Below are 15,570 nucleotides of genomic sequence, written 5' to 3'. Positions count from 1 at the left end.
TATTGCTAGCATCTCTACTTTATTTACTTGCCAAGATGTATCTCTCATAATACACCCTATTTCCCATTGTTTCTCCTGTTTTCACTTTTAGTTTTTTGTTATTCCCTTTGCCTAAAATATTCTTTGTATTCCTTCCTGCTAAATAAATTCCACTGATGCTCCAAAACGCACACACACATATTTATACATTTATGTGTGTACACATATATATGTGCGGTGTGTCTATATATATATATACGTATATATATACTCACACTTATACTCACAGAAGTGGCCCAGTACCAGATTCAAATCTGATTTCAGATACTTACTAACTGTGACCCTATGAAGCCACTTAAACCTGTTTGCCTCAGTTTCCTCATCTGTAAAATGAGCTGGAGAAGGAAATGACAAACCATTTCAGTGTTTTTGCCAAAATAAAACCCAAATGGGTTCATGAAAAGTTGAACAGCATTGAACAACAAAATATATACACAAGCACAGACACACTCATTGGATACTCACAAAAATTCTGTGAGGTAGATGGTTTGTGAAAGGAAGTACAAAACTTGTGAAGTTAGTCTGGAAAAATGGGTTCAAATGTTAGTGCCAACTCCACCAGCATCTAAATATAGGCAAATTTCTTAATATCTTAAGTTTCAATTTCCTTACCTTTACCTTTTAACTCTATTGGCCAGAGCAATGTCTTTACCTCTAGTGTATCTGCTCATCAATCCACCATTAATATATATCAAAATAATCTTCCTAATGCATGTATCTGATTTTATAATTCCTTGACTCAAACATCAGCCTAGGAAATGAAGTTGAAACTCCAAAATCTGGTACTTCAGCAACTATACAATTTGGTAGCAATTCTTTATTCAGAGCTTTATCACATAGAACTCTCTTTCCTATTCTTTATGTTCCAGTTAGATTAGACTTTTTTCTACCTCTTATTTTTTCTTTGCCTCAATTATTTGTATTCAAAAAGATATTGCAAATTATGAATAAAATATATCTCTTCACAAAAATAGGCCCAGAAGGAAATATTCAGACTCTCTTAGAAATTCTAAGTTGTTAGAGTTGTTATATACATTCTAGAGTAATAAAATCTCATTTCTTTCAAGATATAACAATTGTGTTCTATGGTATAGATTTTTCATACCAACTTGATCCATCCATCCTTGCTATTATCTCCTATCTTTTTTTGGCTTAAATTCTTTAGAAATCTGTCAAAAATAGGTGCCTCTATTTCTTTTCCTTTTACTCTCTTCTGAATTCCCTGAAGACCAATTTCTTACTTTCGTCATTCAAACAAAGCTGCTTTTTCCAAAGTTAGTAATCATCTTTCAACTCATATATCCAATAGCCTTTTTTTCAATTCTCATCTCTAACCTCTGCAGCCTCTGACACTGTCAATCATTCTCCTCTTCTTAATATTCTCTCCTCTCTAGATTTAGTAATGCTAATCTCTCCCTGTTCTCCTACCCATCTGAACACTCTTCAGCCTCTTTTATTGGAGCTTATATAAGTCATGACCACTAACTCTGGGTGTCCCACAGGACTTGGACTTTTTATTCCTTTTCTATACTTCTACACTTGGTGATCTCATCTTATCAGCTCTCATGTATCATCTATTGATGTGGTTCATTTGTTTCAATCATGTCCGATTCTTCATGAATCCATTTGAGGTTTTCTTAACAGATTATAGAGTTGTTTATCATTTACTTCTCCAACTCATTGAATCCAGGCCCAACACTCTTATTTATGGTGCTTCTTAGCTATATATTGTCCCTATACTGATTCTCAAATCCATTTCTTCAGTCCCAACCTTTTCACTGACCTCCAGTCTCATAGCTTCAGTTGCCTATTTAATATCTCAAATTGGGTATCCCAAAGTTAACTCATTATCTTCCTTTCTAAACTCTCCCCTCTTTCCAACTCCCAGTTACTTTAGACAGTACCAACATCCTTCCTCCTCCTAAGCTCATAACCAAGAGTAGCTTTCTTTTTAAATTCAGTGCTTAGCAGAGTGACTATCCTAGACATATAAGAGGTGCTTAAGAAATGTCTATTGATGTTATTTTACAATCTGAAAAAAAGCTTGGATAATTTTGTTAATTGATTTCAAGCAAACATGAAATTGAGCAAAACAATGTTATCAGAGGCAATTACCTAAGAAAAAACTTTGGTTCTGATCTACAAGATCAATTCCTGGGAGATGGCAAGCTCAAGTAGTGATCGTCTTTAATAGACGGAGTGGGGCTAGAAATGTTAAGACTATTTTGTAGAAGTGTTATTTTTAATGTTTTAATGATGTTTTCACAAAATTATATTTGTTTGTACAATATTCCATGAGGCAAAGCAATACAAACTCTCTGTTTTCAATGGAGTTCATTATGTTTTGTGGAGCTTTGAATTCCATAGCCAAATTTAGATACAGTATCATTAAAGTTCCACTTTTCACCAGACCTGTCAAAATCATCCATGAAACATCTGGTGGAAAGGATGTCCATTAACAACATTCTTAGTATTTCACTTACCAAACTGAAGTGAGGGCATGTGCACAGGGATATAGCTAGTTCAAAAAATATTGTGAGCTACAATAATGGATTATAATGCCTTATTTGGTGTACACATCTTAAAATAAATTTTTAAAAAATCTGAACTTCACAATCAGTATAAACTTCCTGGGTAAGACGCAAGACATTTCAAAATTTGAGAATTTTTTCCCAAAAGGATAGAGGTGCAGTGTATGTATGTATGCATGCATGCATGCATATAGGTTGGTAAGTGTTTATTAGCAAGTCAAGAAAATAGGAATATAAATGTCTATACAATGTTCACTGTGAAAAGTCTCATTCTGTGTAATTTATGTTTCATCATTTAAAAAGAAAAACTCAGTAGATAATATAAATCTTCAACAACTCTATAAAAATTCTAGCCCCACTCTATTAAAGACAATGACTACTTGAACTTGGTATCCAGCAGGAACTGATCTTGGAGATCTGAACCAAAGTTGTTTTTTAAATAACTGCCACTGATAACATTGTTTCGCTCAATTCCATGTTTGTGTGAAATCAATTAACAAAGTTACCTGAGCTTTTTCATAGGCAAAATAACATCAATTGGACTAATTGGTTGGTTACATATTCACTCAATAAATATAATATAAACCTTAACCAAGAATTAAATGGTCATTCTGCTAAAACAGAGAAAGACTGAATAAATGGATCAACTTCAAGTAATAATATTTTTTCTCATGAAAGACTAGAAGGTATGAGGCTCAGAATTATCTCTAGCTTTATATTGTAGATAATGCAAAAATTTTAGCTGCATATAATTCTAAATTGTGTTTTTTTTCCTTAATCAAAATATCTGAATATTTCATTTTTGTCTGGAGTGTAATTAATTTACAATACTTGGACATCATCAACTGGAAGTTGAGTTCCTTTAATAAGTTACTTTGGAAAATACTGGAATATCATATTGATAACATGAAGTCAATAAATATAAACACTGTAATTTCAAGTGTCACTAGAATGTTATTTCCATTTTTCCTGACATCTGCTCTATGATATGCAGAGCATACATGCAATATGGTAGCTCATTAAATTGTTTTCAGTTAATTCAGAAATGAAATTACTTCAATATTACATCTTTTATATGTCTAAGTTATTCTTTCATTGTGAAATTACTTATCATATACAAAATTTCTCCGAGAAATGGGGATATTCTTGATATTTGTGAAGAAACAAAGGTAAAATACCCAAATATGTTTCTTTTAGTTTTCAGTTTCAATAGGGAAAAATAAGGAAAAGAAGCTGGATTGTGTGCTTTCCTCTAAGGACTACATTAGTATTTCATGGATCTCTATTCAGGAATTTATATTTACCCTATCAATATCTTGACAACTGACTTCTGGAAAGTAATTTTAAAATATCAAGATTCTTTTCTTTCAATTTATCTGAATAACACTGAAAAGTCAGTCAATAGGAACGAATAAGACTTTATTCTATAGTTTCTTAGAAGTGATATCCTGAATTTCTACCAAGTCCCAATTATTCAACAGCTTTTAGTACTCCCCTTTGAGAACTTTCTGAACACTACCAATGTCACATTCTATTAGGCAGTTATGTTTGTTCTAAGCTTTCTTTTCTAAACAGGTCTGGCATTTAATTCCTTTCATTCTTTTTAAGAGAAGCAAGGCCTTTAATCTTATTCTCTTAGCTAAGCATGAATTTACACCTTTAAAATTCACCTTGCTTCTCCAAATATTATTACCATGAAATGTAAAAATAATAAAAATTCTCCTAAATACCCTATGTTTTAGCAACCCTTTTTCTGTCATTTTGATCTTACTCAGGCTTTCTCTAGTGAATTTGTCGAACCAACCATCAAATGCAACATTCCCCTTGATGGAATAGATCTAAGCCCACTGCTGTCAAAGCAACTGTGGTGTGGGGTTTATGCTGATCAGATCTTGAACAAAGGTTAATGAGGCACCTGGTAATAAACAACTCTTTCCCTAAAAGAAAAGTACAATTATGTTAATGAGTATAGAGAAATGTAGTCACCTCCCTGAATACCTCCTTATAATGTTCTTTATTATTTAACCTTTATTTAATAGCTCTTACAAACTCCATTCATATTTCCCTCCAGTATGACTTGTGATGATTAGAAACAGAATCAGTACTGTAAATTCAATATTTAAATTTAAAAAGTATCTTTTTCTAGATTTGACTGAAACCTTTGTAATTTAGAAATACAACATAACTTCTATTTTCTACCATTAAAAAAAAAAGCCAGCATGATCATTAGATAATCATAGAAGTATGAAAACTGATTCATTCTATGGATATCTCTCTCTTTGTAAAATAAAAAAATTTAAAGTCTGTAAATAAAATCTAAAAAGTAAGTCTACAACTCAGAAATTTCAACTATTGTCTCAAATTCATTTAAACTTTCTCTTTTAAGAGATGTATAAATTTCTATCATCAAATTTTCAAGGAGGTACTCAAGAAATGTTAAGAAATTAATAGTATACTTATTTTTATTTCCCAAACAACTGATTTTTACAATCTATATCCCTAAGAAGGTATGAGTATGTACTTAATGATTTAATTTTTTTGCATGTTATTTCCATTTAAGATACTAGAGAAGGGGGGGGGGAGGGGAAGGTATTTTCTTAATGTTGATTTTAAAGGCCCATTAAAAACAAACTTCATTCATTTCATAAAGTAAATCATTACAAATTGTATAGAGTAAGAGGTATAGTGGGTAGTGTAGGTTCTCCCTTTCCTACCTGTACAGCAACACACATGTTTCTAGGGAGCAATTGTCACTGCCTAAATTGGAAATTGCATGTAATATTTTCAGAAGGAAAACATTCTATATGCTTTCTTTGTAAGAAAAAAGTCAATCACATTTCTAATAAAGGGTTAGTTGGGGATTGAATTGGAGGAAATATTATGGGAGCAATCTACCAATAATTCTTAAACAAATTTGTATTTTAGCTGGCTTATAGAATGTGTGATTCACTGGAAAGAAAGTTATATGGGGTGTTTTAACTTAAAATATTGGTAGACTAACTTTATTTTGAATATTTCTAGGGTAGTTTTAAATACTTTTGTTTATAGCTTGTGCCACAATAGCTACAAAACCAGCAAATAAAATTTTAGTTGATCTTTTTCCAAGGTATGTGATTAAGTTCTTAGAAATCATATGAGTCCCTTAACATAAGAGCATATTTTTTTCTTTCTTTAGTCTACTGATCTATATTGCTGAAATTTGAATAAGCCAAGATCTAAAGTCTGCATTCTTTGACAGAAATATTAAATATAAACACACTTTCTTCATTAGAAAATATTAGGGATAATACAATCGTAAGTCATATTCCTGATCTTCTTTCCCAAATATAGTTTTATAGGGATAGATCTCCAACTGCATCCAGGGTCATCTTCAGTTATCCAGATCTATATTTTTCCATTGGACCAAAATATTAACAGGAGAGAAAATGAAAAAAGAAATGTGACTTTGTATAACCTTCATTCAAAATTCAATTCATTTGCATGTCATGCCATTATCTCCTTAATTTCATGGTCATTTTCCAGAATGAAGGACAAATAATAACAACAATAACAACAATCACTGGGAACACTGAATGGCAAAATTTCTTTTGAAGAAGATCTCAGACAAGATGATCATCAGCCAGCGTCCCTAATATTTATGTAGCACATACTATGTGCTAACAATTATTATCTCGTTATCTTATTTGATACAGTTTGGGAGAAAATTAGGAAAAAAAATAAGAACAATCCAAGAAAATTAGGAAAGACAGTCAACCAATTGGACAAAAAGATCCAAAAACTTAACAAGAGCACAACTCCTTGAGAATTAGAATAAGGCAAAGGAAGCTAACAATGTTATAAAATAGCAAGAAATAATAAAACAAAATCAAAAGAATGAAAAACAGAAGAGAATGTAAAGCATCTTATTAGATGCTTCACAATATCAAAGCTGTTGGACTATCTAAAAGTTATGACTGAAAAAAAGAGTCCTGATACATTACAAGAAAATATTAAGGAAAATTGACCTGAAGTTTCAGAATAAGAGAACAAAGTAAAAATGAAAAAAAAAAAATTGATTACCACCTTAAGGAGCTCCTAGGATAAAAAAAAAAATCACAGGAATTTCATAGTCAATTTCAAAGTTCTCAAGTTAAGAAGAAAATATTACAAGAAACAATAAGAAAAAAATTAATTACTCAAAGCTACAGTCAGGATCATATAAGATCTAGCACTTCTGCATTAAAAGACCTTAGGTCTTGGGATAAAATATTTTGAAGGGCAAAAGAGCTGGGGTTGTGTCCAAACTTATTCAGAAAAAGTGAAATAACCCTAAACAACATGAAAAATGAACATTTAATAAACTGATTTTCAGGTATTTTTAACAAAATGATCAGAACTCAATAAAAATTTTTATCAAAAGATTTGAGAGATACATAAAATAAACATTAAAGACCAATTATAAGGGAATTAATAAAGTCAAACTATTTTTTGTATGTGAAAATATTATCAATACTTTTATGACTGTCATCTTTACTTGGTTAGTTCAAAAGAAAGGCTTGCACAGAGCTGATGATGAGTTGACTATAAATATATAGGGAGAGGTACAAAAGGACCCATTATCTCATTCAAATGAGAAAAAGCAGAACAGATATGGAAGAAGCAAGTGAGGGTGAAGGGCTGGGAGTGCTGGAACCTTACTTTAATCAGGTAAAGTTAAAGAGTTAAAGAGAGAAAAACACACATCTTGAAAAACATAAAAGTTTTCAAATTTTATAAAGAAAAAAAGAAAGGGGTATGATAAGGAAAGGATTTTTAGAAGAGAGTATAGGTTAAAAATTAGGAGGGTGAAGGAGAGGAAAAGAGAAGGACTTATGGAAGGGTGGGAACAATAAAATGGAGGCTGAAGAGAGGGTAAGAGAGGGATTCTTAAGAGAGGTAGGTAAATTAAGTAATAGAAGAGCAAGGTAGTGATTAGAAGCAAATTAAAAGTATAAGAAGGGACAGGAAAAAAGACCAAGAAAGATAAACAAATGAGGAAAAATAGAATAGAGGGAATTATACTACCTGTAAATATAATCTTGAATGGGAACGGGATGTATTTACCCATAAAATAAAAAAAAAAGGATTGTGTAATAGATTAAAAATCAGAATCCAATAATATGCTGGTTTATAAAAAAATGCTAAAAGTCAGAAATATACACAGTTTAAAATAAAGAGCTAGGATACAATTTTTGATACTTCAGCTGAGGTTAAAAAAAGCAAGGAGATAAATAATGATCTCAGGCAAAATTAAAGCTAAAAGATATTTAATTAAAAGATAAATAGGGAAATTATCACCAATATTATTCAATATTGTTTTTAAAAATTCTAGCAATATCAGTAAGGAGGCAAAAAAGAAATTAAGGGAATCAAAATAGTAAAAGAGGCAAAAACTCTATTTTTGAAGATGATGTATTTAAAAATCCTAAAGATTCAACAAAAATTAGTTAAAACAAATAATAATTTTAATAGAATAAAATGTAATAGAAGCCCACATAAATCATCAGCATTTTTACATATCACCAACAAAATTCTACAAGAAGTAGCAAGAAATATCTCATTTAAAATAACTCCAGGCAATATAAATACCTGAGAGTATACTTGCCAAAAGAGACTCAGGAACTACATGAATCTAATTAAAAAAAAACAAAACGCTTTATACAAATAAAGTCATCATAATAATTGGGGAAATATTAATTGTTTTGGACAAGCAAAGAAAATATGATAAAATAATAAAAATGACAATTTTACCTAGCTAATGTATTTATTCAAAGCTACTAATTAAATTATGAAAAAAAGTAGTTTATTGAGTTAGAAAAAAATAATAAGATTCATTTGGAAGAAAATCATGTCAAAAATTTCAAAGAAATTAATGTAAAAAATGTAAAAGGAGGTTCAGCAGTATCAGATTTCAAACTCAATTATAAGGCAGTAAATATCAAAACTATCTATTACTGGCTGAGAAACAGAAAGAAAGGACAGTAGAAAAAAATGACTGTACAATACACAATAATAAAGAAGTATAGTAAACTTGTGTCAGACAAAAGTAAAAATTTAAGTTTTGGAATAAGGATTCATTATTTGGTCAAAACTGTTGAGAAAGCTAGAAAAATCTGGCAAAAATTGGGGATTGGTCAATATCTTAAACAATGTTCATATGTGGAAGTATTTACAGTATAGTTTTACAAATATGTGCATATGTGTATATGTATATTAATGGGGGTCTATGTACATACATTGGCATAAACATTATACATATATGTGTATATTTATGTACTTACATATATTTGTGTTTAATTCTAGCCTTCTCTAGAATGGGATGGGGAAAACAATGGGTAGCTGAGAACAATGGAAAACTTAGAAGGAATCACTGAAAAGCTAGATAGTTTTGAAAACAATGTACAGTATTTATTACATAGTTGTTGGCTTTTTAAAAAAGTAAACAATATGAAATGGGAAGAAAAACCTTTCCATTTTAGATGCCCAAGGCAACTGATAGCTATATAAAAACATACCTTCCCTGACTATTCCAAATATGATCATGAAGAAAAAGAGGCAGAATGATGTGATTCTAATTTACAAAATATCAAACTTTTAAATACCAATTTATATAACTAATGAGATTGAATAGGAATGGAGATTGGTGGCAATTGCCACTACTACTGCTCGTTTCTTGTTGCTTCAACTTCGTTTGCTGGATGATAAAACATGGTATACTTATATAAATAGGACTGAATGAAAAACTAGAGCATATACTCATTTCAAATATGAGAGGTATTAAATCTAGAGAATTATTCCTCATAGGTCCATCAATGAAGCTAGGAAATCATCCTATTGTTATTAGCCAAGTTGGCTCACTTCCACTGGCAGAGAATCAGGTTTTTTCCCACTTTCTAATATGGAAACAAAAGGCACACTGCCCCCAAGGATGGAGATGACATACTGAGATCAGCACAAGGTTTGCTACTACTACTTACCAGGCAGCAGCAGCTAACACTGGAGTTCCATTATTAATGCAGAATGCACTAAAAGACTGAAAGGTTCTAATTAAGCCTGCTTTTCTTCAAATACCAGCACTTAAGAATTTTTTCTAATTGTTCAATTTTATTGTTTTTCTGTCTGGATTAACTACAAGAATTATAATTGGTACTATTTCAGCTAATTTATTATAGGTGAAATAAGTTTTTGTGGGTTAGCCTTTGAACCTAATCATGATTTATACCAATGTTCCAATGAGAAATCATTTCCAGATTTCAAGCAACTAACAAAGGATACTTTAGAACAGGGGGTTAGCAAACAATGGTCCACCAGCCAAATCCCACCTGCCCCCTATTTTGTGAGGCCCATGAGATAAGAAGGTTCTACATTTTTTTAATGAAAAAAATTTCTAAATGAACAAAATGTAAAAATCATTCTTAGCTCAATCATATAAAAACAGAGAGTGGGCCAAATTTTGGTAAGTTATAGATTATTAACCTCTGCTTTAGAATACAACTCTTTTTTAGAATGTAAACTCCGTGAGGAGAGAGAAGCTTCATTTTATCTTTGTATCCCCAGTGAGTAGCATAGTGTTTGGCACATAGCACAGCAAGTATTTAATAAATGCTTATGAATTGATTTGGGGAAAGAAAAGAAAGCTAAGAATCCTCTAGCATCTTCTGAGATCTTCACTATTGATATCTGTGATCTTTTTAATGGGTTTTCAATAATTCACACCATTCAAACAAAAGCTTTCTAAAGTATAGCACAGATAATTTTAGATAGGTCTTATTTAAATTTATTTTCTTAATTTACAAATGTGTATCTTATGTGATAAAGTTGCCTCAGGTTCCAAGAATAAAATATTAAATCATTAATACACGAAACATTCAACTATCAACTAAAAATGTTAATGTAAAAATATGTGCCTAGAAACATACTCTATTTCACAATCCTTTGGAAAATAAAATGCATAGAGAATAACATACGCTTCTGTTTACTTCTGGACTGTAGGTCTTTTTTTCAATACTTTGTAGATTCTTTAGTCTAATGAATCTTTCAGGGTCATAGCACTTGAAAGAAATTAAAAACTTCTGCTATGTATCTCTATCATTATTTCACTCAAAGGTATGACTTTTACAGTGATAATTTTTAAAAAGTTGACTAGAATTTGAATGAGTAAAATATTTTAGCCCGGTGACTGAAAAGACTGGTAAGTTTACTAACAACTTTCAAGAACATCTAGCTCTCAACCAAAGTGATCCTGAAAGAGAATCAAGAACTAAAAGGAGTGACTGATGCATAATAGTTTTAGGATTCTTTTGGTTGTTCTTATCCATGTCTTCCATATTCTCCCAAAGAGCCCATTCCTTTATGGTTATCTGTATTTTAAAGCATGCCTCATTTAGCCTATATATAGTATAATCAATAATCACCACAGAAAAGTCATCATACAAAAATGGTTCTCTCAACCTATAAACAAATATAAATTAATAGAATAATCTAAACCTAAATTATCATTCTGAGAAGGCATAGAACAAATATATTAAACATGAATTTTTTGGGGGGAAATTAGCAATATTGGCTTATATTTAATTGTTTCTTCAGCAAAATTTGACCTAATATTGATGAGAGAATAAAGTTTGACAGAATTTTCTGACTGTAGTTATCAATTTGTTAATTCTTTCTAGTTACCTCTAGCCTCAATAATATTTTTAAAATAGAAAGGCTATTAAAATTCACTGCCTTTTAGCTGTTTTCACACTAATATGGAAATGCTCCCCATAAGATTCTGAGAAAGTTTATCTACATTATCTGCCTTATTACTTTGCCTTATCATTTTGGGGGGTCATTTAATTAGAATAATAAAACTATAACTTACTTATATAGTAAATTTACAATTTTTAAAGAAAAGATTTTCTCATTTGATTCTCAGAAAAGAACTATAAAGGCAGGTTTTATCATCTTAATTTTACAGATGAGGAAAGGTAACATTGCTAGTCAGATCTTTTGAGTATCAGACAATGCTATTTTTCACTACATGTAAGATGTGTGTATGAATATATGTGTACGCCTTTGCAAACACCACTAAATTAATGAAATAGGTCCATATGCCTTAGCTGCTTCCCTAAGTCTGAGATTCATATCTCCACCTGTCCAAAGGATGTTTTCTCCCCGATTTAACAACAGTGCCTCAAATTTAATATGTCAAAAATAGCAACCCTAACATTTCTACTGTAAATAATGATAGCTAACATTTATATAACATATCCTATGTGCCAGGAGCTGTGCTAAGTGCTTTACAATTATTATCTCATAATATCCTCACAGCAACTTTGGGAGGTAGATGCTATTATTAAAACCATTTTACAGATGAGGTGACTAAGGCAAACTAAGGTTAAGTGAATTGCCCAAGGTCACATAGCTAGAAAAGTATCTGAGGCTATCTTTGAACTCAGGTCTTCCTGACTCCAAGACTCATTACTTTGCCACTTAACTGCCCAAATTTGTTCATCTTTGTGACTTCACTTTTTCTATCAAGGCTTGTTGTTCAATTTTTTTTTTTTTTTTTTTTTTTTTTTTTTACCATTTTTGACTCTTCCTAGCCCCATTTGGGGCTTTCTTGGCTAAAGTAAATTTCCATTCCTTCTCCAGCTTATTTACAGATGAGAAAACTGAAGCAAACAGGATGACTTGCCCAGAATGACACAGTGTTTGAGGCTAGATTTGTACTCAGGGTTTCCTGACTCTAGATCAGATGCTCATGTCATGACTCTATCATGGAGCTTTCAAGGAGCTATCCCTTTTATCGGTAGTACCACCTCTAGAAACTCTGCGCCATTTTTGAATTTTTCTTCTTCTCCATCTCTCATACATAATCACTTTAATTCAAAGGACTCATTAAGTGAGCCAGTCACTGTATTAGGTACTAGAGATTAATTAGATATTAATTAAAGAGATATTAATTAGATATAAACAATTAGAAATTAATTACCAAAATTAAACATATTCTGAACTCAAGGCTTATAGTTTAATGACCAGCTGTGTACCTTACCTTACATACATATTTTCCTTATGTGTAGGCAATGTTATCTCTGTTCAAACCCTTCAATAGCTTTCTATTCCAAATGATATTCAGAATTTTTTACATAGTTATTCAAAGGCCTTCCACAATCTGGGACTATTCTACTGTTCTAGTTTTTTGTCCCTTGTCAGTTTTATAATTCTCCAAATGAGTTAAGTATAAATACCATTAATATCTAACAAAGGAATTTTTAATCTGAGGTTTGTAAATTCTTTTTCCTCTAATATTTTGATAATTGTCTTTCAGTATAATTGTTTCCCCTTGTAATCCAGAGACATTATTTGCTTGAAAACATTATTCTGATCATTGGTCCAAGACCTTCAGACTGTCAAAGAGACCCATGTCACAAAAAAGTTAGGAACCCCAAAATTATTCTAATGGAAAATAATCACATTTGTCAGATTGACAAAGAATAGCTCAGACATGACTGATGATTTAGTAAACATGTCACAACACAATTATTTAATATAGAACTATTGAAGAAAGGATAAAATAATTGTCACCATAGTTCTAGGATTCATAGTATCCTGGGGTTTCTACAAGACAGATGGCAGGAAGGGCCTGGTGCTAGGAAAGGAAATGAAATCTCTCTATTTTGAGCAATTTGGAAAATGTAATATTAAAGGCTTCAGGTCACTTCATTTCCTTAATTCTAAAAAGATGACAAGAATCAGGAAAGAAACAAATATTATGTAGTGGTAAAGAAGAAATCCATATTGTCTCTGATTTAACCAAAGGATGGGCAATCGAAATTAGGTGAGTGCAGCTGTATAAAACTACCTTTTCCACCAATTCAAATTAGCTTATTCTTATTTTTTTCAACTTTGCAGACACCATGAAAAATATCTTCTTCAATATCACTAACATTAGATCCTGAAGAATAGTTTTTATTTTCTTTAGAGAGAAAAAAACATATCCAATGAAGTATAAAGACCAACAAGGAAATGAAAAGTAATTCCTATCTAAGTAATGAATGTTTCATCAAACTGACAGGTAGGATTAATGTTTATTTCTGAAATCTTCACAATCTGAGTATGTTGATAAATTTAAGGAATGGGTAAAAAAAATTACAAATTTTGTTCATTTAGCATATTATTGGAAAAGAGAAAATACTTCTATGAAGCACAATTCTCCTCTGAGAATTTTTCAGGTTTAATTGTGAGTACAATGTACTTTGCTTCCCTGGGACCTCTACATTTGACTATTATTGCTGCTATCAGCAGCCTGAAAGAAAAAGCATAAAAAATATTTTAGCAACTAAAATACATAAAAGAAATCTTTCATGATTAGAAAACATGGTTGAAAATTTAATTTTACTAAATATCAGGCCAACATAAGCCTTATAAATGAACACCTCCTTATTGCTAATTTTGGGCTATTTTACTTTCACTTAAAAAAAAGTAATTCCAGCAAAACTCATCTGAACAGCATAAAACTCTTGATATTTTAAAACATTTTGGAATAATTATTTTGATGGGAGCTCTTGACAGTTAAATGGCTCTGTTAAATGAATGTTATAGAAGACACATAATGATTTTTAGTGAAATATTGAATTTAACTGAAAATGAGGAAAACCAGTCATAAGCACGATGGGTATATTTAAATAATAATATCTTGCTTATAAAACTCAATGTATAATGTATTTTTCCCTAATAATCATGCTATCAACTATAGATCATATATACATTTCTAATACCAGGGTTCCACATGTTATGTTGGCTTTCTGTTTTTGTTGCTGTTTGCTTATCTGAGAATCCAATTAAAACATTTCCAACTCTGCCCAAAACTACCATTTATACTTTTTTTTTTTTTCTGCTGTTAAGAAGTGAATGGAATTATCTGCCTATTCTGGAATATTCCCAGTTCTATTTTTCTTGTTATTGTTCTTTTTCTCTCATTTGTTCCAATTTGATTCCAAGTAAAATGTTCACAAAAGTGTCAAATTGGAGCCATGCTGTATTTTTAAGAATCCTTGTTATTAGTTTGTTTTTTTAAATTTACTTATAGAATGTAAGACATCATCAAGCTGTATTCTTATAACAACCTCTGGAAATAAATATTGAAATAATAGAACTCTCATCACTTATTTCCCTTTTTTACTACATGCCAATGTATGAACAAATGGGCCATTTTTTCCACATACAGCTGAAATTATTCTTATAAAATTTGTTTTGAGAGAAAAAGGGAGGAAAAATTGGAGAGTACTTTCCCTGTCTATACTGATTCTGACATAGCTTTACAATGAATTTTACATAATTTTATGCTTCTTCCAAACCACATTTTACTTTGTTCTTCAAGACCATACTCTTCCCTGTGCCAGGATGGCAGACCCTTTACCTGTGGTAATTCTTTAGTGCCCAAATACAATGCCACCTCTTTTGTGCAGGTGTTTTAGATCTCTGGGTCAAAAGTAATTCTCTGAATTCTTTCAGCATTCTGAATCTTTCTTACATTTATTCAAATTGTATTTTGTATAATACTTATTTGTGCACGTCTAATTTCTCTATAAAGGTAAGTTTTGTAAAATGTAAGTTTTCTTCAGGACAGAACTAGTACCCCCACTTATCACTGCCTCTACCTCATGATACAGCACAGCATTCTACACATATCATATGCTTAATGAATATTTTTACTTAACTCCATTCATGATGGATAGTATTTCTTGATGTACAAATAGCCTCTGCTATGGGAAAGCTGTTTTTAATCCAATTGTAATTTTCTAATTTTTTTTAATAAGCAGGACAGCCTAAGATACATGACAAACTAGATATTTGTCAGAAAGTTACATGAAAAGGATTACAGAAGTTTTTTGTTGCAAATGATAGGAGAAAAGGGAAGATAATTTGGAGGATGCTTTATTAGCATAAGGTTTTACTGAAAAAGGCTCTAAGTCGTGTTATATATGGTCATTTACTAATC

The 15,570-nt window shown here is 31.1% G+C and overlaps 1 protein-coding gene across 2 annotated transcripts in view; it reads right to left on the bottom strand.

Annotated features, from left to right (window-relative positions):
• The window catches only part of EFNA5 (ephrin A5), a 311,349-nt gene that overhangs the window by 40,945 nt on the left and 254,834 nt on the right, over positions 1–15,570 (bottom strand). The gene's annotated exons all lie outside the window — the stretch shown is intronic.

The sequence above is a fragment of the Sarcophilus harrisii genome, chromosome 1, assembly GCF_902635505.1.
Source record: "Sarcophilus harrisii chromosome 1, mSarHar1.11, whole genome shotgun sequence".
Taxonomy (NCBI): domain Eukaryota; kingdom Metazoa; phylum Chordata; class Mammalia; order Dasyuromorphia; family Dasyuridae; genus Sarcophilus; species Sarcophilus harrisii.
The sequence above is the reverse complement of the archived record's forward strand: the minus strand, read 5'-3'. Positions and strand labels throughout refer to the sequence as shown.